The sequence below is a fragment of the Oncorhynchus clarkii genome, chromosome 23 (genome assembly GCF_045791955.1).
Source record: "Oncorhynchus clarkii lewisi isolate Uvic-CL-2024 chromosome 23, UVic_Ocla_1.0, whole genome shotgun sequence".
Taxonomy (NCBI): domain Eukaryota; kingdom Metazoa; phylum Chordata; class Actinopteri; order Salmoniformes; family Salmonidae; genus Oncorhynchus; species Oncorhynchus clarkii.
In genome coordinates this window covers 47,702,026-47,728,138 of record NC_092169.1, presented here as the reverse complement: position 1 = coordinate 47,728,138, position 26,113 = coordinate 47,702,026, and the positions used below count along the sequence as shown (strand labels likewise).

Below are 26,113 nucleotides of genomic sequence, written 5' to 3'. Positions count from 1 at the left end.
AGGATTTTTTGAATCTTCCCATGAAAATCTGTTGCTAATTGGATGGAAAAATAGCTATGAAGTGACATTTTTCCTAGTCTACATGTGCATTCACCTTCAAAAACTAAACAGCAGCAGGGTTCATTATTAATGCTTATAGTTAATTGTCAGTGAAAACAGAATAAGGTATTTGAATTTACATTGCAGACCAGGCAACCATACCATGAATGGATTTGGTACATATAAACAATAAAGAGAGCACCATTAAAAATGACTACGCTCTGCGTTTGGACCAACTTAGTGCTCAGTGCTCCTTTAATGGCATTACACAACAAATACAAAAATATAAATAAATAGTTACATAAACAAAATTAACAACTCAAAAAGCCCTTTGTGCACTGTGGTGGCTGGTGAAAAGTAGTGCACTATATAGGGAACAGGTTGCCGTGTGGGACGGACTCTTTACTCGTCCAGACATTTTTCTTCAGATTAGAAGCCTGCATAGATTATTGTATGTTCTAGCTCACTGAACAACTGTGGTTTTCCCCATTAACTTCAAATGATATTATTCTCTCAATATATTCATGTTTTATGCGCCTCGTTGGACACATTTAAGACTAAGTCAAGGCTGTATCCACATGGGTGAAATACAGACCAAGGTTCTGTTTCAATATTCACACTAGCATTCTACTTAGAATGTACTACCATTGCATCCCAAGAGGTATTGTACAAAAACCCCTCTTCGCCTCTGAACTATTCTCGTATGGACATTGGAACATAACAAAAACCCAGTCACCACTCTGCCTCGCCGACAGCCTTAGAGAAGACATAGTCCTTTCCTCCATAACACATCACCCCATCCTTCAGATAGAACTTCCACCGGTTCTTACTGCGGTGAATCTGAAGTGGTAACAAACACACATCATTACTATACAGTCATTAGAAAGCATGGACATTGATTGATCAATCATCTTGAAAGTATAAAAAACTATGAAAATATATATAACTGAAGATCTCGTACAATGCTGTGTACTACTCCCTTCAAATAGTACCCGCAAAACACCAGTCTCAACGTCAACAGTGAAGAGGCGACTCTGGGATGCTGTCCTTCTAGGCAGAGTTGCAACGAAAAAGCCATATCTCAGACTGGCCAATAAAAATAAAATATTAAGATGGGCAAAATAACACAGACACTGGACAGAGGAATTCTGCCTAGAAGGCCAGCATCCCAGAGTCCCTCTTCACTGTTGACGTTGAGACTAGTGTTTTGGGGGTACTATTTAATGAAACTGCCAGTTGAGGACTTGTAGGGCATCTGTTTCTCAAACTAGACACTAATGTACTTGTCCTCTTGCTCAGTTGTGCACCGGGGCCTCCCACTCCTCTTTCTATTCTGGTCAGAGCCAGTTTGCGCAGTTCTGTGAAGGGAATAGTACACAGGGTTGTACGAGATCTTAAGTTTCTTGGCAATTTCTCCCATGGAATAGCCTTCATTTCCCAAACTTTTGAACGGTAGTGTGTGTGTGTCATACACACTATACACAGTCATTAGAAATCTGTTTTTACCAGGAAGTCATTAGAAATCAAAGGTTCAGAAATCAATGCTTGTATTCTATCTATATATTGTTTAATCAATATATGTTACACCCATCATCAATATGAAAGATAAAGGAAGAGGATGTTTTATCTACACCACTAGGAAGCCGAGGCATACCGTATTTACAACACTAGGAAGTTGAGGCATACCGTATTTACAACACTAGGAAGCTAAAGCATACCTTATCATACTGACACACTAGGAAGCTGAAGCATACCTTATCATACTGACACACTATCACATTGTCAGTGTCAAAGAGATCAGGAATGTCCTGCTCACTCACGTCATCCCCAGAGTTTAAAGGATCCTATCAGGGAGGGAAAAAGAAAAAGGGGACAGAAAGATGAGGACAGAAAGAGGAGGGAGGACAGTGAAAGAGGCGGGGGGAGAGAGGGAGTGAGCGAGCGATAGTTAGAGATAAAGAGGGGGGAGGGAGAGAGTTATATGGGACACTGGATGCTCATGATTAGCACCAAGGTTGTGGGATCAAGTACTGAAAATGCAGACACTTTATGGCTTTGGATAAAAATGTCTACTAAGGTATTTAGCTGTTTTGATTTATAGAACAAGCAGAACAGAGTTTTAACCTTGCATTCCCCGTCTGAAACACCCTCAACCCAGATGTCAATGACAGCTCTGTATAGTGGTGAGGTGTCAGAGGCACAGTCAACATATTTTAATATGTTTGGACCCCAGGAAGAGTAGCTGCTATGGGGATCCCTAATAAATACAAATACAAACGTCAGAGGCAGTCAACATGTCAGAGACAGCTCAGCAGTCAAAGACATCCAACAGACTTCACATCCTCCTCCAGCACACTGACTTAAACTAGGTTCATCTCTGCTTTTGTTCATGCCAATAAGGCATAACAGGACCCAAATAACGTTAGGTGATTATTGTCAAATGATGCAACACCAACTACAGATTTTGGTACAGGTTCAGCAGCATCGGGAGATTATCCATTTAAAATGCATGTTTGTCCAGGCCTAGGCTTGATCTGTGCCCAGGTAACCAGACAGGCCTAGGCTTGATCTGTGTCCAGGTAACCAGACAGCACTAGGGCTTGATCTGTGTCCAGGTAACCAGACAGGCCCAGGCTTGATCTGTGTCCAGGTAACCAGACAGGCCTAGGCTTGATCTGTGTCCAGGTAACCAGACAGCACTAGGCTTGATCTGTGTCCAGGTAACCAGACAGCACTAGGCTTGATCTGTGTCCAGGTAACCAGACAGCACTAGGCTTGATCTGTGTCCAGGTAACCAGACAGCACTAGGCTTGATCTGTGTCCAGGTAACCAGACAGCACTAGGCTTGATCTGTGTCCAGGTAACCAGACAGCACTAGGCTTGTTCTGTGTCCAGGTAACCAGACAGCACTAGGCTTGTTCTGTGTCCAGGTAACCAGACAGCACTAGGCTTGTTCTGTGTCCAGGTAACCAGACAGCACTAGGCTTGTTCTGTGTCCAGGTAACCAGACAGGCCCAGGCTTGATCTGTGTCCAGGTAACCAGACAGGTCCAGGCTTGATCTGTGTCCAGGTAACCAGACAGGCCCAGGCTTGATCTGTGTCCAGGTAACCAGACAAGCCCAGGCTTGATCTGTGTCCAGGTAACCAGACAGCACTAGGCTTGATCTGTGTCCAGGTAACCAGACAGCACTAGGCTTGATCTGTGTCCAGGTAACCAGACAGCACTAGGCTTGATCTGTGTCCAGGTAACCAGACAGCACTAGGCTTGATCTGTGTCCAGGTAACCAGACAGCACTAGGCTTGATCTGTGTCCAGGTAACCAGACAGCACTAGGCTTGATCTGTGTCCAGGTAACCAGACAGCACTAGGCTTGATCTGTGTCCAGGTAACCAGACAGCACTAGGCTTGATCTGTGTCCAGGTAACCAGACAGGCCCAGGCTTGATCTGTGTCCAGGTAACCAGACAGGCCCAGGCTTGATCTGTGTCCAGGTAACCAGACAGGCCCAGGCTTGATCTGTGTCCAGGTAACCAGACAGCACTAGGCTTGATCTGTGTCCAGGTAACCAGACAGGCCCAGGCTTGATCTGTGTCCAGGTAACCAGACAGGCCCAGGCTTGATCTGTGTCCAGGTAACCAGACAGGCCCAGGCTTGATCTGTGTCCAGGTAACCAGACAGGCCCAGGCTTGATCTGTGTCCAGGTAACCAGACAGCACTAGGCTTGATCTGTGTCCAGGTAACCAGACAGCACTAGGCTTGATCTGATTCCAGGTAACCAGACAGCACTAGGCTTGATCTGTGTCCAGGTAACCAGACAGCACTAGGCTTGTTCTGTGTCCAGGTAACCAGACAGCACTAGGCTTGATCTGTGTCCAGGTAACCAGACAGCACTAGGCTTGATCTGTGTCCAGGTAACCAGACAGCACTAGGCTTGATCTGTGTCCAGGTAACCAGACAGGCCCAGGCTTGATCTGTGTCCAGGTAACCAGACAGGCCCAGGCTTGATCTGTGTCCAGGTAACCAGACAGCACTAGGCTTGATCTGTGTCCAGGTAACCAGACAGCACTAGGCTTGATCTGATTCCAGGTAACCAGACAGCACTAGGCTTGATCTGTGTCCAGGTAACCAGACAGCACTAGGCTTGTTCTGTGTCCAGGTAACCAGACAGCACTAGGCTTGATCTGTGTCCAGGTAACCAGACAGCACTAGGCTTGATCTGTGTCCAGGTAACCAGACAGCACTAGGCTTGATCTGTGTCCAGGTAACCAGACAGGCCCAGGCTTGATCTGTGTCCAGGTAACCAGACAGGCCCAGGCTTGATCTGTGTCCAGGTAACCAGACAGGCCCAGGCTTGATCTGTGTCCAGGTAACCAGACAGGCCCAGGCTTGATCTGTGTCCAGGTAACCAGACAGGCCCAGGCTTGATCTGTGTCCAGGTAGCCAGACCCAAATAGTCATTTTGAAAAACAAAAAGGACAGGATGCATCTCTTTTCCTCAATAACCATTTCTTACCTCTTCCACTGTGATTTCATCCATCCCCACACTGTCACCACTGGAGCTGGAGATGCCATCATCACTGCTGCCATCTACCTCCTGTAGGGCCTGGAGAGCCTCCACAGTCATCATTCCTAGGAACTCATTTTCTCCCATCGCACCTGTAACCACACTCTTAGCTTGTTCAACTCATCTATGGCTGCGTTTACACAGGCAGACCATTCTGCTCTTTTGACCAATCGCATCAGCTCTTTTCACATCTTTCAGATCTTGTTCAGAATGGATCTGATTGGTCAAAAGACCAATCAGTGAAAAGTGAAACAAATATCAGAATTGGACTGCCTGTGTAAACGCAGCCTATTAGAATGATGCAGCAATTGTTAGCTAACAAAGCAATCACTTCTCTAGCATAACTATTGTTGACAATGCTGCACACCTCCTTCCAACTCCTCCACCTCCTCAGAGCTGCTGTCTGCAGGCCCATCCAGCTGGATGATGTCTGCCAGAGCATCATTGTAGTTGTAGTCTTTCAACAGGGCCATCTCCAGCTGTGGAAGACGGAACAGGAAGTGTTATGAACTACCAATTGAGACCAGATGCCCTAAATACTTATGGAGATCTGAGAGAATTTGATTGGTGTTAGCAATATGACAAACACTCCACCTTGCCCTCTGACAGGTTAGGGGTGAGTTTAACCAGATTGATTAATCCTACAGTATGAAATCCTCTCAAATCTACAAGGTTCTAGGGATTGAATTTGCGATTGGGCCTTAGTCCCAGTTGCCATCTCCTGTCTTACCTTGGTAGCATCCACAGGTAGACCCTCCAGGTGGGTTGTCATATCAGCCACCGCTCCTCCATGATCCTCCTGTTTCACCATCTCGCTGGCCTCAAACTCTGACCCCTGACCCATAAACCCTGACCCTTCAGACAGGGTCGTCTCCATCTTGACCTGGGTAAAAACAAACATGATTATATAAGCTGTATGTTGAACCTTGGCTCAGGTCTCTTGTTTTCAAATGGAACCCTTTGCCCTATATTTATAGTACACTACTTTTGACCAGCACCCTATGGGCCATGATCAAAAGCAGTGCAGTATATAGGGAATAGGGTGCCATTTGTGAGTAAGCCTATGTCTTCTGAAATATAGCAGTACCCTGCCTTGCCACTGTAAAAACATGAGATGTTTGACTGTTTGAAGAAGATATTGCGGAATTATTTACCTGAAGGCTTGGCATGTGGGCGGAGCCGGAGGACAGGCTCATGTCTAGTGGCTGTGGACTGTCAAAATCAATCCCATCCAGAGTGAAATCACCACTGTCGAAGGGGCTCTCTGGGGGGTGAGATGGAGGTTGGGCTGGGGGCTGGAAGGACACTGGAGTCTGACTAGAAAAGGTTGCCTGAGCTGAAGGAACCTGTGGCTGCTGAACAAGATTATTCTCCTGAACTGGGGGCTGGACCACAGGTTGGGGTAGCAAAGGCTTCTCATTAGGTGGCTGGGGAAAAATACATTATTTTTTTGTAAAACACATTTGGAAAAACCCAAAGTGCTACAATAAAAACATCAAGATGGTGATTCACCTGGACCGGAGGAATCAGGCTCCTCTGCTCTGTGGTCTGAGGATTCGCTCTGGGAGGAGCCACAGGCTGTGGGGAAAAAGGTTCAGTCTTCGGAAAGGCCATGGTCTTTAGGACAGTAGAAGGGACCACTGTGGCTGACTGCTGGGAAGCTGAGCTGGGATCTCTCCACTCCACTACAGGTACCCCTTGCCTGGGTTGGGCCTGAGAGAGATGGTGATGACCGGCTGGAGTCTGGGTCACCATCACTGGGACATTGACCTTATAAAGCTGGCCTTAGGGAGGCAGAGGAGAGGAAACGATAAGTAAAAGGATCCATTCTAGAAATGTGTATCCATAGCCAAATCAAATAAATCAAATGTTATTTATCGCATACACATGGTTAGCAGATGTTAATGCGAGTGTAGCGAAATGCTTGCGCTTCTAGTTCCGACAATGCAGTAATAACCAACGAGTAATCTAACCTAACAATTTTACAACAACTACCTTATACACACACAAGTGTAAAGGTATGAAGAATATGGACATAAAGATATATGAATGAGTGATGGTACAGAAAGGCACAGGCAAGATGCAGTAGATGGTATCGAGTACAGTATATACACATATGAGATGAGTAATGTAGGGTATGTAAACATTATATTAAGTGGCATTGTTTAAAACCTCTAGTGACTCCCCATCCCGCATGAGGGAGCGTAATCGTCGACTGACACTAATTAGCATAACGCAACGGACATAAATATTCCTAGAAAATATTCCTATTCATGAAAATCACAAGTTAATATATATTGAGACACAGCTTAGCCTTTTGTTAATCACCCGGTCATCTCAGATTTTCAAAATATGCTTTACAGCCAAAGCTAGACAAGCATTTGTGTAAGTTTATCGATAGCCTAGCATAGCATTTTTGTCCAGCTAGCAGCAGGTAACTTGGTCACGGAAATCAGAAAAGCAATCAAATTAAATAGTTTACCTTTGATGAGCTTCGGATGTTTTCACTCACGAGACTCCCAGTTAGATAGCCAATGTTCCTTTTTCCCCAAAATATTATTTTTGTAGGCGAAATAGCTCAGTTTGTTCTTCACGTTTGGCTGAGAAATTCCTGGAAATTGCAGTCACGAAAACGCCAAAAAATATTCCAAATTAGCTCCATAATATCGACAGAAACATGGCAAACGTTGTTTATAATCAATCCTCAAGGTGTTTTCAAATATCTATTCGATAATATATCAACCGGGACTGGTGGCTTCTTAGTAGGATAGAGAGAAACAATGGCCGCATTTGTCCTTTACGCACCAAACACTCTGTGAGAGACTTCAGCTGACCACTGACGCAATGTTGACGTTCAGGCTCATTTTTCAAAATAAAAGCCTGAAACTATGTATTGTGACACTAGACACATTAGGGAAGCCATAGAAAAAGTAATCTGGTTGATATCACTGCTCAATAGGGACGCATAGGAACGCAGAGCCTTCTAAATAAGAGTCCCTTCCTGTTTGGATTTTTCTCAGGCTTTCGCCTGCAACATCAGTTCTGTTATACTCACAGACAATATTTTTACAGTTTTGGAAACTTTAGAGTCTTTTCTATCCTAAGCTGTCAATTATATGCATATTCTAGCATCTTGTCCTGACAAAATATCCTGTTTTGTACGGGAACGTTATTTTTCCAAAAATGAAAATACTCACAAAAGGTTAAATTAAAGTGGCTAGTGATATATTTTTACATACATTTTTCCATTATTAAAGTGAGCTGGAGTTGAGTCAGTGTGTTGGCAGCAGCCACTCAATGTTAGTGATGGCTGTTTAACAGTCTGATGGCCTTGAGATAGAAGCTGTTTTTCAGTCTCTTGGTCCCAGCTTTGATGCACCTTTACTGACCTCATCTTCTGGATGATAGCGGGGTGAACAGGCAGTGGCTCGGGTGGTTGTTGTCCTTGATGATCTTTATGGCCTTCCTGTGACATCGGGTGGTGTAGGTGTCCTGGAGGGCAGGTAGTTTGCCCCCGGTGATGCGTTGTGCAGACCTCACTACCCTCTGGAGAGCCTTACGGTTGTGGGCGGAGCAGTTGTCGTACCAGGCGGTGATACAGCCCGACAGGATGCTCTCGATTGTGCATCTGTACAAGTTTGAAAGTGCTTTTGGTGACAAGCCGAATTTCTTCAGCCTCCTGAGGTTGAAGAGGCGCTGCTGCACCTTCTTCGACCACGCTGTCTGTGTGGGTGGACCAATTCAGTTTGTCTGTGATGGCTATGCAGAGGAACTTAAAACTTTACTACCCTCTCCACTACTGTCCCGTCGATGTGGATACTGGCTACTCCCTCTGCTGTTTCCTGAAGTCTACGATCATCTCCTTTGTTTTGTTGACGTTGAGTGTGAGGTTATTTTCCTGACACCACACTCCGAGGGCCCTCACCTCCTCCCTGTAGGCCGCCTCGTCGTTGTTGGTAATCAAGCCTACCACTGTAGTGTCGTCCGCAAACTTGATGATTGAGTTGGAGGCATGCATGGCCACGCAGTCGTGGGTGAACAGGGAGTACAGGAGAGGGCTCAGAATGCACCCTTGTGGGGCCCCAGTGTTGAGGATCAGCGAGGTGGAGATGTTACCTACCCTCACCACCTGGGGGCGGCCCGTCAGGAAGTCCAGTACCCAGTTGCACAGGGCGGGGTCGAGACCCAGGGTATCGAGCTTGATGACAAGTTGAGGGTACTATGGTGTTAAATGCTGAGCTGTAGTCGATGAACAGCATTCTCACATAGGTATTCCTCTTGTCCAGATGGGTTAGGGCAGTGTGGTTACGATTGCATCGTCTGTGGACCTATTGGGGCGGTAAGCAAATTGGAGTGGGTCTAGGGTGTCATGTAGGGTGGAGGTGATATGGTCCTTGACTAGACTCTCAAAGCACTTCATGATGACGGAAGTGAGTGATAGTCATTTAGCTCAGTTACCTTAGCTTTCTTGGGAACAGGGACAATGGTGGCCCTCTTGAAGCATGTGGGAACAGCAGACTGGGATAAGGATTGATTGAATATGTCCGTAAACACACCAGCCAGCAGGTCTGCGCATTCTCTGAGGACACGGCTTTATCCAAATGGGGACTTACCACATTTTAATATATTATTAATTCTGCCCAGAACCATACCAGTGTCCAAAGGAGTGTATAAGTGTTCAAACAGAGTGATTCATGTTCTTTTTAAATCAAGTTTGTCAAAACGGGTGTCTGTATGAAGGTTTATGCATGCTGTGGCCCTTCTTACCAGAGGCCGTCTGCAGTGTGACCCCTGCAGGGATCTGGACTGGGTAGGTCATCCCGGGAGGAAGAGAGAAGGTGGCCAGAGTCCCACCGTTGTTCTGCAACACAATGAGATGCTTTACACATATTGGATCTTAGAAGAATTTAAAATGTATTTTGATTTGTTTAACACTTTTTTGATTCCATGTGTGTTATTTCATAGTTTTGATATATTCCCTATTATTCTACAATGTAGAAAATAATAAAAATAAAGAAAAACCCTTGAAATGAGTAGGTGTCCAAACTTGTGACTGGTACAGTACATAAAGAAATGATCACACAGGATTTTGTAAAAATACAATTGGTAGAGAAAAAATAAACAAAAAAGATGTGCCTCCCAGCCCCCTGTCCCATTCCCCCCCAGCCCAATGTCACCCACAGCCCGACATACCACCACCCCCCCCCCCCCCCCCAAGCCCGACGTCACAACCAGCTCCCCATCCCATTCCTCCCCCAAGCCCAACATCACCCCCAGCTCCCCATCATGTCTCCATCCAAACCCCCACATGGAAAAAAAAAAATTCCACCACGCCTAGCAACAGGTTGGTTTTTAGTCCCCCATTTCATATAAAAACCGGTGTGTTAAATACAGTCTGAACAAACTTAATTTATAAATTGATGGTTGGGATTACAGGATACCAAAGTATTATTTTTCCATATTCTGTTCCAGTTAAAGGGTTCAGATTCACTTAGATCTGTGGCCCATACCGTTTTAATGGCTGGCTCAGATTGAGCTTTCCAAAAGTTGTTTATAAACAGAACAAAAATAAATGCAAGCATAAAAGTATATTAACAAGTTACAGTTCAAATAAGGAAATCAGTCAATTGAAAAAAAAATGTATTAGTCCCTAATTTATGGATTACACATGAATAGAAATACAGATATGCATCTGCTGGTCACAGATACCTTTTAAAATAATGGCTGTGCGAAGTTATTGGGCATTGGCGGGAACTGGAACACTGCCGTATACATTGATCCAGAGCATCCCACACATGCTCAACAGGTGACATGTCTGGTGATTATGCAGGCCAAGAACTGGAACATTTTCAGCTTCCAGGAATTGTGTACAAATCTTTGCAACATGGGGCCGTGCATTATCACGGACGAGTAAGGGTGGGTAATGAAGCTAGTGGGCCAGACCATTTTATATATTTTTTTATTTGCCCTTTATTTAACTAGACAAGTCAGTTACGACAAATTCTTATTTTCAATGACGGCCTAGGAACAGTGGCAGAACGACAGATTTTTACCTTGTCAGCTCGGGGATTCGATCTTGCAACCTTTCGGTTACTAGTCCAACGCTTTAACCACCAGGCTACCTGCCGCACCATTAAGGGTGGGTAACGAAGTTAGCAGACTGGACCATGAAGGGTGGGTAACGAAGTTAGCAGACTGGACCAGGAAGGGTGGGTAACGAAGTTAGCAGACTGGACCATGAAGGGTGGGTAACGAAGTTAGCAGACTGGACCATGAAGGGTGGGTAACGAAGTTAGCAGACTGGACCATGAAGGGTGGGTAACGAAGTTAGCAGACTGGACCATGAAGGGTGGGTAACGAAGTTAGCAGACTGGACCAGGAAGGGTGGGTAACGAAGTTAGCAGACTGGACCATGAAGGGTGGGTAACGAAGTTAGCAGACTGGACCATGAAGGGTGGGTAACGAAGTTAGCAGACTGGACCAGGAAGGGTGGGTAACGAAGTTAGCAGACTGGACCAGGAAGAGTGGGTAACGAAGTTAGCAGACTGGACCAGGAAGGGTAGGTAACGAAGAAAAGCGAATGAACATGAAAACAAAAGATGACATATGCAAGTCATTACTAAAAAGTCAAACATAGGATAGCAGTAGGGTTTATTAATTGGCATGGTGTTAGCACTGTGTAAATGTCTTGAACCATAGGCAATATCATAGGCTAGGCTGCATGATTGTGCATGGTTAGAATACCTGAATAATGAGCCAGTCATGGGGTTCCATTAGTCGGCTTGTCCCCTTGTGTGTTTAGTTTGATGTGCTTCTCCAATAAGTAGTGAGCTTCCTTGGCAGTGGAAAACATGTGTGGTGTGTTCTAAGGGCAAGTTGAGTTTTGCCAGGTGGATGAAGCCGCATCTCAAGTTTAGCTTGAGAGCTCGAGTAGCTGGGATCTCACCTCATTGAAGGTCTCCCTCTGTTTCAGCAATTCGGCACAGAGGTCTGGGTAGATGCTGATCCTCTTCCCTGCATAGGTCAGGCCCCCAGATGCTGTTGCAAGGTGAACAATTTGCTACTTGACTTCAAAGTTATGGATCCGTATACAGTGAGAGCCATTGAGGAGTTAACCCGCAATGTTAATCAGTGGCAAAAAAGGCAGCTTCTCCTTCCGAACAGTTCATAGAAAAGATTGCTCATGAAGGACGTTGGGTTGCCCGCTTCCACACCAGTTTCAAGTCCTATGACCCAACAAGAGTTGGATTATCCCTTCCAATTTTGCTTGCACTTTCCAGGTCACGGAATCATACCTGTCACATTGACTGTTCTCCAGACTTTCCACTTCGGTTGAATAGGTATCCACTTTACCAGTGCCAATGATTCATTTACCGGTATTAAATGGTAAATTGAGGGCAGAGGTAATCTCCACACAAGCTATCTCCCGGATAGTGCCGGCCAGCTCTTTCTGTTGTCTGGTGCTGAGAGCCACCATGTTCCCACTGGTGAATTGTGGACGGACAAATTCCAGCTGCTGGAGCATAATAGACCTGCTAGTTATTTCTTGTGAAACAATTAATGTCCCACACCTTAATATGATGCCTAGTATTGACAAGTAGTTTCAGGAAATATGTCTTAATTCATAGTCATTCGCAAAAGAAAGCCACGAAAATAAAGTCTTTTTGACCTCCGCTCTCACACAAATAATGGGACTGCTGGGTTGACATGTCAATGTCAGTAACAGTGGGCACTGTTTTCCTGAGAGTCATGGGTTCAGGCCTAAGTCCTAGGAAACTAGAAGCTGTCTAATACTCATGAGAAAATATCATTCTGCATATTTATTTATTTAACTAGGCAAGTCAGTCTTATTTACAATGACGCCCTACACCGGCCAAACCCGGACGACGCTGGGCCAATTGTGCGCCGCCCTATGGGACTCCCAATCACTTCCGGTTGTGATACAGCCTGGATTCAAATCAGGGTGTCTGTAGTGATGCCTCTAGCACTGAGATGCAAAGCCTTAGACCACTGCGCCACTCGGGAGCCTCATCAGGTGTGCAGATATACACCGAGTGTACAAAACATTAGGAACACCATGACAGACTGGTCAGGTGAACGCTGGATATTGATACAGTATGTAATTGTAAAAACAATCCTCTTAAAACAGCTTACTTACTGCACAATAACTGGTGTTGATCACTGCTGCCGGCCTGGCTCTGATCATTGGTGCCGACAACTTGGCATATAAATCAGGTTTTGGCGCCAACATAATACACATTTTTTTTGCACAATTGTGTGCCGCCTCATGAATCTCCCGGTCGCTGCCAGCTGCGACACAGCCCGGGATCGAACCCGGATTTGTAGTGACACCTCTAGCACTGCCGTCTACAGGTGTCGTCTACAGGCTGCCAGTAGGCCCTCCCCGTCTACCAGTAGGCCCTCCCCGTCTACCAGTAGGCCCCCCCCGTCTACAGGCTGCCAGTAGGCCCCCCACCCCGTCCACAGGCTGCCAGTAGGCCCCCCACCCCGTCCACAGGCTGCCAGTAGGCCCCCCCCCCCGTCCACAGGCTGCCAGTAGGCCCCCCACCCCGTCCACAGGCTGCCAGTAGGCCCCCCACCCCGTCCACAGGCTGCCAGTAGGCCCCCCACCCCGTCCACAGGCTGCCAGTAGGCCCCCCACCCCGTCCACAGGCTGCCAGTAGGCCCCCCACCTGTCCACAGGCTGCCAGTAGGCCCCCCACCCCGTCCACAGGCTGCCAGTAGGCCCCCCACCCCGTCCACAGGCTGCCAGTAGGCCCCCCACCTGTCCACAGGCTGCCAGTAGGCCCCCCACCCCGTCCACAGGCTGCCAGTAGGCCCCCCACCCCGTCCACAGGCTGCCAGTAGGCCCCCCACCCCGTCCACAGGCTGCCAGTAGGCCCCCCACCCCGTCCACAGGCTGCCAGTAGGCCCCCCACCCCGTCCACAGGCTGCCAGTAGGCCCCCCACCCCGTCTACAGGCTGCCAGTAGGCCCACCACCCCGTCTACAGGCTGCCAGTAGGCCCCCCACCCCGTCTACAGGCTGCCAGTAGGCCCCCCACCCCGTCTACAGGCTGCCAGTAGGCCCCCCACCCCGTCTACAGGCTGCCAGTAGGCCCCCCACCCCGTCTACAGGCTGCCAGTAGGCCCCCACCCCGTCTACAGGCTGCCAGTAGGCCCTCCCGTCTACAGGCTGCCAGTAGGCCCCCACCCCGTCTACAGGCTGCCAGTAGGCCCCCCACCCCGTCTACAGGCTGCCAGTAGTCCCCCACCCCGTCTACAGGCTTCAGTAGCTCTTCTTCCAAATAGCGGTTTGCAGATATTATGTACTGCACAACAAAACGTTAAGTACATAAAATGTACGACAGTTTTGTGTAACTTGCCTTAGCAGTGAAACTCTGGACGTGTTGACCTGCAGGGATCACCATAGAGGCTGGGGATGAAAGGAAGAATGGAATGATTAGCTTAATCAATTAAATACATAGCGATCTGCATGCAATAATCAATTGGCCCGATTAACTCACACACTGTAGAAAATGCAACAATTACCCGATATAGTGGATCAACTCATTGATTTGTGAAATAGGCCTAGATAGCAATGGGTGAGTTGGTCTTCGGGTGCATCCCAATAATATCTAATGTTCCTGAAGTTTACACTCTTCTTCCAACAAATCTAAAAGCATTGGATTGGTGGAGGCATGGAGGGAGTTTCCACCATATTTCCTTTATCAGTCATTTCCAGTGAAGGGAAGTGAACAATTGCACACCTTGGTAGGAAGGAGAGATATCTGGGACCCTTGGACATAAAAACATTACCTGCAGGTTTTGTAAAAGTCTGTCCATAGTTTGGAGGGAGCTGCAGCACAAAGTTGGATGAGTTGATGGTGTTCTTCATGAGGGCCAAGCCATCCACTGCTTTGGACTGCATAATCTTTGACTCCCAGAGCTACAGATTAAATGTTGGTTTGCTAGTTAGTTGATTTGACAAAAGCCATACCAAATATGATTGCAGTTCCAGTTACACAGCAGTAGTATTACTGCAGTAGGGTCTATGCTCTTTTCTTGATTTCATCACTTCAATGTGATGCTGTATATTCTGCAGTATTTATATACGTCATGAATGCAGTTATTTTTTGTGAAGAGGGCAGGCAGTTAAGTCCACTGTGTGTAACAAAGTGAAGTCATTCCAGTCAGGGAGGACTAACGTCAGCAAGAAGAACGGGGAGAAGTACCACAAAGGCTGGCGGTGTTGAGTCGATATCGCCATCTGCCGGCCTCTGCCGTAGGGGAGAAGATCGTGCTTATAAAAATCCTTGAAGTCCCACTCACCTGTCTCAGGTCATCAAGGACACGGTCCTCCAGTCCTTCATCCAGAAACACCTCCCGCATGCTCTCAATCACATCATCTATGATGGACAGGTAGAGCTTCGGCTGGAGGGGTTTTCAAGGAGGATACAGGGAAGCACGAAGGATTATTAGTTATCTAGTTAACAGTATGTAGTCAAGTTATCTAGCGCTAACAACTAGTTATTTGGCTGATTGACAGTTTGGCAATCAAGAAGAGTAAAGTTTGTGACATGGCTATGTCGAGACACATTATCAAGTTACTAAGTAACCAAAACAACAACATAATGATCCGTTTATGGGCAACTTGCTCCTTACCACATGACTTGAATTTGATAGCATTTCGAGGGTCTAAGATGGTGCCTTGGTCTCGCTAGCTAGCGCGAGGTAAGCAAAATAGCTAACGTTAGCTAGCAGACAAACAGAAAATATTGACAGGAATTTTCTATTTCAATATTAACAGATCTGTGGTTTTTGTAATTCTTTCCTAAGTGGACATTGATATAGCGGACCTTGGTTTCAATAACTCAAAACAACTAGCTACTTCCAACTGCAGGCTGTCGACTCCAACACAGGTGTGACCTTTGACCTCTACATTTGTTCAACTCCTCCCCCTTCTCACAAACGCATGCATAAAATGCAAATATATTCAATTTGTTTTATTTATAACTAGCACTGAAGTCATATACACATACATACAATAAAACATTTTTTATATAATTGTATATGTGAGTGCAGGCCATTCCTGCATTTCTAGGATTACATAACCATACTTCAAAGATATTGACCTATGGAAAAATAAGAGATGAGAGCTTGCATGCTTAGCTGTGGAAAAAGGCCATGGTTAGCTAGCTAAACAACAAAGCTAAACAACAAAAGCTAGCTAAACAACAAATTAGGGGATCAACATTTTATATAATTACCCAATTTTTCCTTAAAATTTTAAATACACTCCAAATAGTTTTTGGAACTAAGCCTAAACACTATGGGGTAGTTTCTCAGACAGATTGATCCTTGTCCTGGACTAACAACCAATCTTGCATTACCCATCTCATATGTATATACTGTATCCTATTCTACTGTATCTTATTCTATGCCGCTCTGACATTGCTCGTCCATATATTTGTATATTCTTAATTCCATTCCTTTACTAGATTTGTGTGTATATGTTGTGTAATTGTTAGATATTACTTGTTAGATATTACTGCACTGTCGGAGCTAGAAGCACAAGCATTTCGCTACACACCCAATAACATCTGCTAAACACTTGTATGTGACCAATAAAATTTGATTTGATTTGTAAAGCAATCTCAACGAGAACCTCCATTGAAAGTGCTTTTTCATCCAGGACAAGGTTTAGCCTAATCTGTGACCGGGAAACTGGCCCTGTGAATGTCTACAAGGTATTTCCTCTTTTATAAAGAGCTTCTGCAACCTCCTGTCAATGAATAATCTTCTGAGAGAACTGTAAAGTGCATTGTGATGGTAGGGCTGTGTGTTGGGTTGTTCGTTCCTCCAATAATAATAATAATATATTTGTTTTTTGTAGTCTACTTCGATTCCTCCATGGCTGGCTGCCAGTCTGTTTCTGCTCTCTTGCCAACTCCTTACAGAATTGTCATGTCTGGCACCCAGGCTAGGTTATAACATGTTAATATCCATACATACAGGGATACAACAGGGCCAAACAATATTATGGAATGTCAACCTTTTGATTTTATTTTAACCTTCATTTCACTAGGCAAGTCAGTTAAGAACAAATTCTTATTTACAATGACACCCTACCCGGAGGATGCTGGGCCAATTGTGCGCCGCCCTATGGGACTCCAAATCACAGCCAGTTGTGATACCGCCTGGATTTGAACCAGGGTGTCTGTAGTGATGCCTCTAGCACTGAGACGCAGTGCCTTAGCTCGCTGCGCCACTATAAAAACAATATAAAAACAAGTGTTCATCAGGCATCAAGGCATCCTGTGTTTTGTCTCGATTCGAAGGCTTCCTCACGAGGCTTCCTCACGATGAACGAGACTTGGAAGTATGGTAATTGATCATCATCACTACTGTGGTGTGCAGACTGATTGCCTATGTGCTTCTGTCTCAATCCACTTCTTCTCAATTTCCACCTACAAAAAGGACAGACCAATATGGTTTAGTTTCATTATGGAATACCCCCTATGGCCCCACTGGACACAGATGTCAATTCAACATCTATTCAACGTTGGTTCAACATCATTTGATTGACATGACGTGGAAACAACGTTGATTCAACCAGTGTCTGCAATATAGATCCCTGTCTGAAATATATACCAAGTTCCCCTAATAAGTCGCAAATCATGATTTTGCTTTGGAACTAACAAAAATAGAGCAAAATAGAAACAAACAAAATTAAGATCAACCACAGCATTATAGATATTAAACAGTATTATATATACAACACATTATAGATATTAAACTTGTTATCTAATATAACAATATCTCAGGCCTTACCTGACAATGATAGTGGGTCCTACCGGTGACATGTTTCTGAGGCTGAACGTCACTGTCTGTGCCCAGTGACGTCACTCTGGTCTGTGAGACCACAGCCCCTACCATCTCACACTCCATCGTGACAAACGGATACCAGTCAGTGGGGATCTCCTGATCTGAACCAAGCTCTAATTTACAGGCGAAGGTATGGGATTTTCTACTGCTGTGAGAGGAAAAAGGGAGATTGTGTTTTCTAGCCAAGCTGTAGTATAACAAACCCTAATACTATAAAGACTTTATGTATTTTAGCTAAACTGATTAGGGAACATAAGTTACATTTTAACATAGCCTATATTGAAACATGTTTCGGTAAATGTAACATGTAAAATAAAGCCAAATCAGAATAAGCCAGCATTCCATACAAAAAGGGATTATCAATAGACCATCATCAATCGATCATCAAAGACAGCCAGACTATTCCTCTTAATCCTTACCCATGTTCTTAGCATGCAGTCTGTCGATCCTCCACACCATGGCCAAGTACACATTCTCATACTTGACTGTCCCCACGGTAACTTGCATGACCGGCTGTGACTCAACAACACTGACTGTCCCCAGACACGCGTTCCGGTTGATCCTGGCCGGCAGGGACTTCCGTCTTAGCAACGTCACAGTGCGTGACACCTTCACCCAGTCCGCCGGGAACCGGCACACGGATCAGAACGTTCTCGTAGAGCGGCTCAGTCTCCGACACTCCGGTAAATGACGGGAAGGCGGCTGATATGTTGAGAAAGGCTTGGAGTTCCACATAGGCCCCTTGGACAGTCACCACGGCTTTGACGGAGAACGGTAGGTTAGTACATCCCAGGGCTAACGTCTTGTAGCGCATCAGTTCTACTCTACAGGCGTCCGGAGGGGAGAACTTGAGCAGCCGGGACCTGTGGAACTCCAAGTCATTGATGCACTTGTGGAAGTGGCAGTCACTGATCTCCATCCAGCCCTCAAGGAGGTCGTCCTGAAAGACCACAATGGAATTAAAGGACCACAATTGAAATAGACCTAGGTCAACCTTTTGGTGTCACCCTGGATGATTCTACTAATTGTGTTGTCTTTTGATATGCAGGTTAAATTGTATGTATGTGTTGATATGTGTGTTAAGAAACGAACACCCAACCTCCTCAGAGCCGAAGCTGGCGTCGAAGCGGAGGAGCCCTAGGTCGTTGAGAGCCAGGAAACACTCCCCTGGTCCGTTGAGGAAAGCCAGGCAGTGGATCCTCGTCATGGCTGCCCGATCCATTACCACACCGTCCTTAAAATGTATTTTAAGATTTTAGTCAATGAGAGGTCGCAAAAAAAGGATCCCCAAGGATCATGCAATATGTAAAAAACAGGAGGTAAGGAGTCATTTTTGTGAATGATTTTAGCAAAAGACATTCATAGAAATGTATAACCTTCTTATTTAGGCTTTACATTTTTAGATAATAAGTAACAGCAAGTAATTCAAGAGTTTTTAATAACAACCTGTAATAATGCTGAAATACCAATTAACTACTAGGTACATTTCCTGAAGAGACTGTGTGCCATCTTACAGTAGTGAAGTAAATGTACCTTGTCCAGCTGCACCCAGAGGTGGTCTGGGATCTGCAGTGTCATCTCCTGTTCCTCGTAGTGCCGTTTTTGCGACAGGGGCGGGCGGAGTCAGCCTAAGAATCTCCTCCTCCATGGTCTCTAACAGATCCTCCATGTCGCCGTATTCCGTGGTTCCAAATTTCAGCAGCTGCTCCACCTCAGCCTCGTGGGACACCTCCAGCTTCGAATCAAATCAAACTTTATGCATTGTTGATTGTTGATTAAACACCAAGCCCCAAATTATTATTATTTTTTTTACGTGATATTTTTTTTTTTAAAGCCCTCTTACCTTGTGGTGGTAGCGCTTCTTCTCTGTGTAAGACACGTCCTCCACCTTCACTGTCTGGATCTTGCGAGGCTCTCCGTTGCTCTCCAGCTTGAGATCTGAAAACCTGCAGTGAGGCTGCAGCTGGAACTCTTTGAAGGGCTTCTCCAGTCCTTTCTCATAGTACATCTGGAGCACCCCTCCAGACAGCAGACGCAGGTAAATGGGGCCCCACTGTCGGGACGACATTCGTTTTTTTCTTCTCCGGGATCCTCAGCATTAAAGACCAGCCGTCTCTCTTCTCGCTAAGAAACAGACTGTGAGAGACAAAGGCTGTTGATGGTCCCTCCCTGACGTCCTCCTTGTCTCTTACTCCTCTCCTCCCCCCTCTATCCATCCCTAATCCTTCCTCTGTATCGTTGTCTTCCTCAGCCTGCAGGCCCTCCAGCTTGTGACAGATGTAGAAGTAGGAGTTCTGGAGGTGGTCTGGTCGAGGAGGATCTTTGCTGTCTTTCGGCTGGATGAAGAAGCAAGGCAGACTAGAACCTCCACCCTCAGTCGGAAGAGGAGCTCCCAGAGTCCATGCTATGCCCACCAGCCCGCTCCCAGAATGGGTTGAAATGCCCCGGGTCCCCCTGGAAGGAGGGGAAGGGGCCGGGGCCATCGGAGACAGAGACGTCACTCTGGGGATGTGGAGTGGTGCCTGTGTGGGTGGCCTGGTCTAGGCCTGGGGGAGAAGAAGAATGCATGGTGGCAGAGGCAGAACTAGAGAAGCTACGGAAGAAGTCGTGCTGATCCCAGGACCTGCAATGGAAAGGTAATGCACTGCTAGGAGGAGCCTCCCTTACCGGCGTGCAGAGAGGAGTGTTGCAGGGCACACAGGAACTTCCATTGATGTTCAAATGCATTGGAGGGGAGCTGAATTCAAGGGAACTGCTGAAGCTCCAGGATGGATCTCCCAATGGGGGCAGTACCACTACCTGGGTGTGTCTTCAGGGCTGTAGAGACATAGGAAGGGGGTGACCCTATCTTTGCCCCTGGTGACTTCATGGGTGTTGAGGCCAACTTTGTCCCACTCCCTGGGATCTTCAGGGGTGTTGAGGCCAACTTTGTCCCACTCCCTGGGATCTTCAGGGTTGTAGAGGCCAACCTTGTCCCACTCCCTGGGATCTTTAGGGGTGTTGAGGCAAAAAAAGGGGACGTAGATGTAGTACACTCATCCTCGAAGGTCACCCAGTTTGGATTGTTCATGGAGCACATGGCTGGTTCTGTTGTTGACGTTATCCTCAGACTCCACCACAGAGGCCTTCCCTGCTGAAAAGCTGAACAGAACATTGTCATAGATGAGAACATACAGAGTAACAGCATACAATGTTTTTCTCTAGAATCTACAGGTATCAGTGGAGGCTGGTGGGAGGAGCTATAGGAGGACAGGCTCTTTGTAGTGGCTGGAATGGAATTAATGGAACAGAATCAAACATATGGTTTCCATATGCATGATGTGTTTTATACCGTTCCATAAAATTCCATTCCAGCCATTACAATGAGCCCGTCCTCCAATAGTGACTCCCACCAGCCCCCATCTGGCAGGTATTGTATATTGGTGCATTTGCTATGAAATATACTGTATCAGGCATCTCTTATTTACACCAATACATAACCTCACAATCCCCCCTAGTGAGCATTCTGTCTAAGAGACCTCTCCTACAGTTAGTGTTGCCAGATTAGGCAGTTTTCAAAATCGACATTTGAGATCCTTTTAGTAGATTTTAGTGGGATTTTGGTTCAGATTAATCTGAAAAGTGTCATAAAAATCTGCCAACACAGCGCAGTCAGATGATGTTCCCTCAGCCAATCGGCGACATGAAATTTCCCACATGACTGGTTTAATTATTTAACAGCTGGCGAGTTGACTGTTGGTTTAATTATTTAAAAGCTGGCGAGTTGACTGTTGGTTTAATTATTTAAAAGCTGGCGAGTTGACTGTTGGTTTAATTATTTAATAGCTGGCGAGTTGACTGTTGGTTTAATTATTTAATAGCTGATGAGTTGACTGTTGGTTTAATTATTTAATAGCTGGCGAGTTGACTGTTGGTTTAATTATTTAATAGCTGGCGAGTTGACTGTTGGTTTAATTATTTAGTAGCTGGCGAGTTGACTGTTGGTATAATTATGTAATAGCTGATGAGTTGACTGTTTGTTTAATTATTTAAAAGCTGACGAGTTGACTGTTGGTTTAATTATTTAGTAGCTGACGAGTTGACTGTTGGTTTAATTATTTAATAGCTGACGAGTTGACTGTTGGTTTAATTATTTAATAGCTGGCGAGTTGACTGTTGGTTTAATTATTTAATAGCTGATGAGTTGACTGTTGGTTTAATTATTTAGTAGCTGACGAGTTGACTGTTGGTTTAATTATTTAATAGCTGGCGAGTTGACTGTTGGTTTAATTATTTAATAGCTGACGAGTTGACTGTTGGTTTAATTATGTAATAGCTGGCAAATTGACTGTTGGTTTAATTATGTAATAGCTGGCGAGTTGGGTTGTTTCTTTTATTAGTGGCAATTCAGCAAATAGTGCCATGTGGTAATATTTAGCCCAACACAAGAGAACAATACTGAATACATAAAGAAGTTAGAGAGGAGGAGAAAGCAACATCTTGCTCTTTGTCGTGTCTGTGTCTTGTCACCAGTCAACCACACACACAATCCCTGTGTTCTCCCACTGGAATTGAGGAGGATAAATATAGAAACACTGAACATGCTAGTAGACACCGATGAGTAACATCTGTCTAAACGCTACAGCTGCAGCCTTGTTGAATGAAAAAGCAGAGAGGTGCAGCTCTGCTCTGTCAGCAACTAACAGAGGAATTGGGGTCGATTTCAATTTGTGTTGGACTTCAGCTCCCTCCTATTCAAAGGTGGTGAAAAGTGGACTCATTTGGTGGAGCTGTGGAAATATTGCCTTGTCCCAGATCTGTTTTGGAAGACATCACTAACAGATCTGGGACAAGGAACTCGGAAATATAGGCTAGTACATTAACCTGAGCTCTGATGTCATCCATGCCCCCACCATAGCCTCGACACCAGCTGTCATAAGTTTCCATGTTAGAGAATACTGTAATGTCTTGCAATGCCAGACTACCTCACCCCAGCACAATGGAGAGCAGACACGCTGTCATCATCATACAATCTAGCAATTGATTCCCAGTCAACAGAAGCAAAACACCGGTTTCAATCTGTATCCATCACAGCCACCAACCTCACCACAGAGATACAGGCCTAACTTATGAAAAATAAACTAAGCACAGTAGTTATTCTGCAATCTATGTCTCCTTACCAACTCCCTACCCCCACTATTACATTTACCACAGCCAATGGGTTACAGCCTACAGTATGTATGAAGACAACTAGTGGGACTGGAAAAGTTCCTTTCATGCTATAAATAACTATGGAGGGAGCTCTGGGGATGTAGGAGCCCAAGGGGGCGTCTAAGAGTAGAAATGCTGATCTAGAATCAGTTTTGCCTTTTAGATCTTAATGAATAAGATTACATGGACCTGATCCCCGATCACCACTTCTACTCTGAGACTTTTGTATTTTTATTTAACTAGGGAAGTCAGTTTAGAACAAATTCTTATTTACAATGATGGCCTACACCATCCAAACCCGGACGACACTGGGACAATTGTGCACCTCCCTATCCCAATCATGGCCAGTTGTGATACAGCCTGAAATCGAACCAGGATCTGTAGTGGCACCTCTAGCACTGAGATGCAGTGCCCTAGACACTCAGGAGCCCAAATTATACATACTGGGCCCAGCATGGTAATGGGGCTGTCAAGGCCTGGAGAGCTGGGTCGTTCTAATGAGGACTAAGGAAGTTACATATGGCAGGTATGTCTATTAGGGTTCACCCTCAGCTTCTCCCTCCGTCTTATGGACTGAACTGTGGTTTGATCTAGCAGTGTTCCAAGAAAGATTGAACCTTGTAGACCACAGGCTAACTGAGCTATGGTTTCAAAAGTGCATCAGTCTTAACACCATATTCTGCCATTGTCCCTGCTGTTTAATGGTTATTTCAATTAATCCCATTGATTCAGGCTTGTTGAAATGACAGAATGTGGCTTTTAGGGAAGAAGAACCTTGTATTGAGGCTAACTGAACCTTGCCCCAGGCCAATAATGGCAAACTCCTGCAGGCAATTTCACTCCCAGACAGTACTGCCACCTCCAGCAGCCTGTTACAAAGAGATGGAGCAGACAAATAGCCTGGTCCCAGATGTATTGTCAAGGTAGCAGGAGTTGGCATGAGAGTGCAAACGGATTCAGGACCAGGCTGGTAGCAGGGGGAATGAAAGTTGCTAAATCAGCAGAGGCAGAAGAAAGACATTCCTATCATTCCTAAGGGACAGAGCAACATGCACACAGTAAATACCAGCCTACTCTGCTGCTCCCACACAACTCACTGTCACTGGGTTCACAGACAATATATACCACATTGATTACACTGTACTGTAGATATCACTCATGTCTGGTTGCTCATGTTAGCAGAGTTATGATTGAAATCTGAAATTTTAGATGGCTTTTTCCCCAGACACAGATTAAACCTAATCCTAATTAGTTTTTTAGTCAAGGACTAAAATTAAGAAGGTGGTGTCTGTGAAACCACCTTTACTGTACGGGCCTATTTTGTAAGGGCAAGCCTGCTCAGTGGTCTGATAACTAAATAAGAAGCATCGGATCATAATGTTTGCATCATATGATAGCTCGCTCTCCAGTAATGTTTGTCTCACATGTTATAAATCATCCTTTTATAATGACTTGAAATGAGAGAGACAGTGCTGCTGCCCCTGTGAATGAAGATAAAGACAGGGAAACACCAAAGCTCCTACACGATGGCTATGGAACTTTTTAACTTCAGGTAATGCATTTCCCAACAAACTCTTTTCAAATAGCTACAAGACAATGACTTGAGAAAGTGACAAACAAGACACATTTAGAAAAAGATCCACCTCAATGTGACTACCCTTGTTAAATAAAGAACCGTCTGGTTGAGTAGTCTGTAAAACTGTCAGACAGAGGTGATGGGAGGTGAGTTGAGTCACGGACATATTTATTTTCTTACTTGCATCCATTGCTCTGTATATGCATTATTTGAGTGTGGTTACATTTCTCCAGCCCCATCACTCAGGTGTTTACCAAAACAAGTGGCAGGTCGAATCCCAGATTGTCCCTTTAAAAGTTGTCATCATGACCTTATTTAACTTGTTCAGTGAATTTACATGAATATCTATTAGACTACTTTTCTGAGTGTTTGAGCATATAATTTTGCATATCGTTTTGCTCCAGAACTTTGACAGAATTCTTAATAGAAGAATATCCCATTTCATTTGGAATCAAAGACTCCCTGCTGTGACTGAAGAGATTCATGCCCCCTGTAAGTACTACTGTGCACTGCAAGTCCCCCTGCTATTGTGCTGAATTAACTGTGTGATGACCCATTTCAACAGGGAATAAAATAGACTACAGTCCCTACCTTTGCAAAAACTGTTCTATGTGTGGGTGTTCTGTGTGTGTGTTGGTTTTGTGTGTGTGTGCATGCATATGTTTTGTGTGAAATTCTGTGTTGACCCTGTGCTGACACTGTCCTCTAGATGTCCCCAGGAAATTTAAATCAGCATGGCTTGATTAGAACAAATCAATTACTTTATTAAAGGGCCAATCTGCATTTCAAACAATAACAAAGCATACACCCACCACTGACTTCATAAACAGCTGAGGGATGGGGCTGGAGAAATGTAACCACTCTCAAACTCATTAATAGAACTATGGATGGAAGGACTGACCATCCATGATATCAACATTATAGTTTGGACCACATGTTGAGTTTTTGTTTACATTTACAAACAAAGGAGTAAGACAAGCTTATAGTTTGGGTTCTGATGTGGTAAGACAGTTGAACTAAGTTAATGTGTCATCTATATGTTTTCAATAATCAATGGGTATTATACTTTAAAAATAAAAAAAAATGTATGTAGCAACTGCAGATTGCCCCTTTATTTAGTTGTGATATTTTCCTTCATGCCAGATGAACTATAATGACATGAGAAAATGTTGCCTGCAGGCCTACCGCAGCCCATTTTTCAGTGAAACTCTGGCATAGAGACAATTTTTGTTTTGCCATGTATTGTTACAACACAGACTGTACAAAGGTCTCTGTAAAAATGAAACCGTGTTGTGATGGTCCATGACTCATTACTATACCGCCGGAGGAAACTAGCTTCAACATCAGGGCAGGAACGATGTCACAAAAGGAGAATTATCCTACCTGTGCTTTTTTACCTGTTTTTGTTGTTTAGTCATTCAAACTATGACTTTCGACTGAGGTAAAGACAGATTCAGGTTGGATATTTGACGGATATTCAGCTGTAGTTTTCCTTACGTCCACCAACAGCAGTTCGGGACCGTCAACATAGTGACAAATAACATTTTAAAAATTTCAATATCTCTTTAAACATTACTCCTAAAACTTTCGAAACTGGTTCTAGCTGGCATACACACACATTTTTAGTTGGTTTACATCTCACATTATTTAAAATAATTTATTTTAATTTTTGAAATTCAATAGCGCCTTGGTCATGTGACCCACACACCATAAACACGGTTCATAATGTACACTCAGTGGGCCTACACACCCTTTTGTTTGTCCATGTGCTTCTCGTGAGATTTTACGATAAATGTTAAAATATTCAAATGTCAATAGCTCTCTTAGTCTTATGACCTACAACCCTCAAACTACTTTCA

General features: G+C 44.9%; 1 pseudogene; it reads right to left on the bottom strand.

Annotated features, from left to right (window-relative positions):
- Positions 1 to 265: 265 nt before the first annotated feature.
- Positions 266 to 24,444, bottom strand: LOC139381300 (uncharacterized; annotated as a pseudogene).
- Positions 24,445 to 26,113: the final 1,669 nt, after the last annotated feature.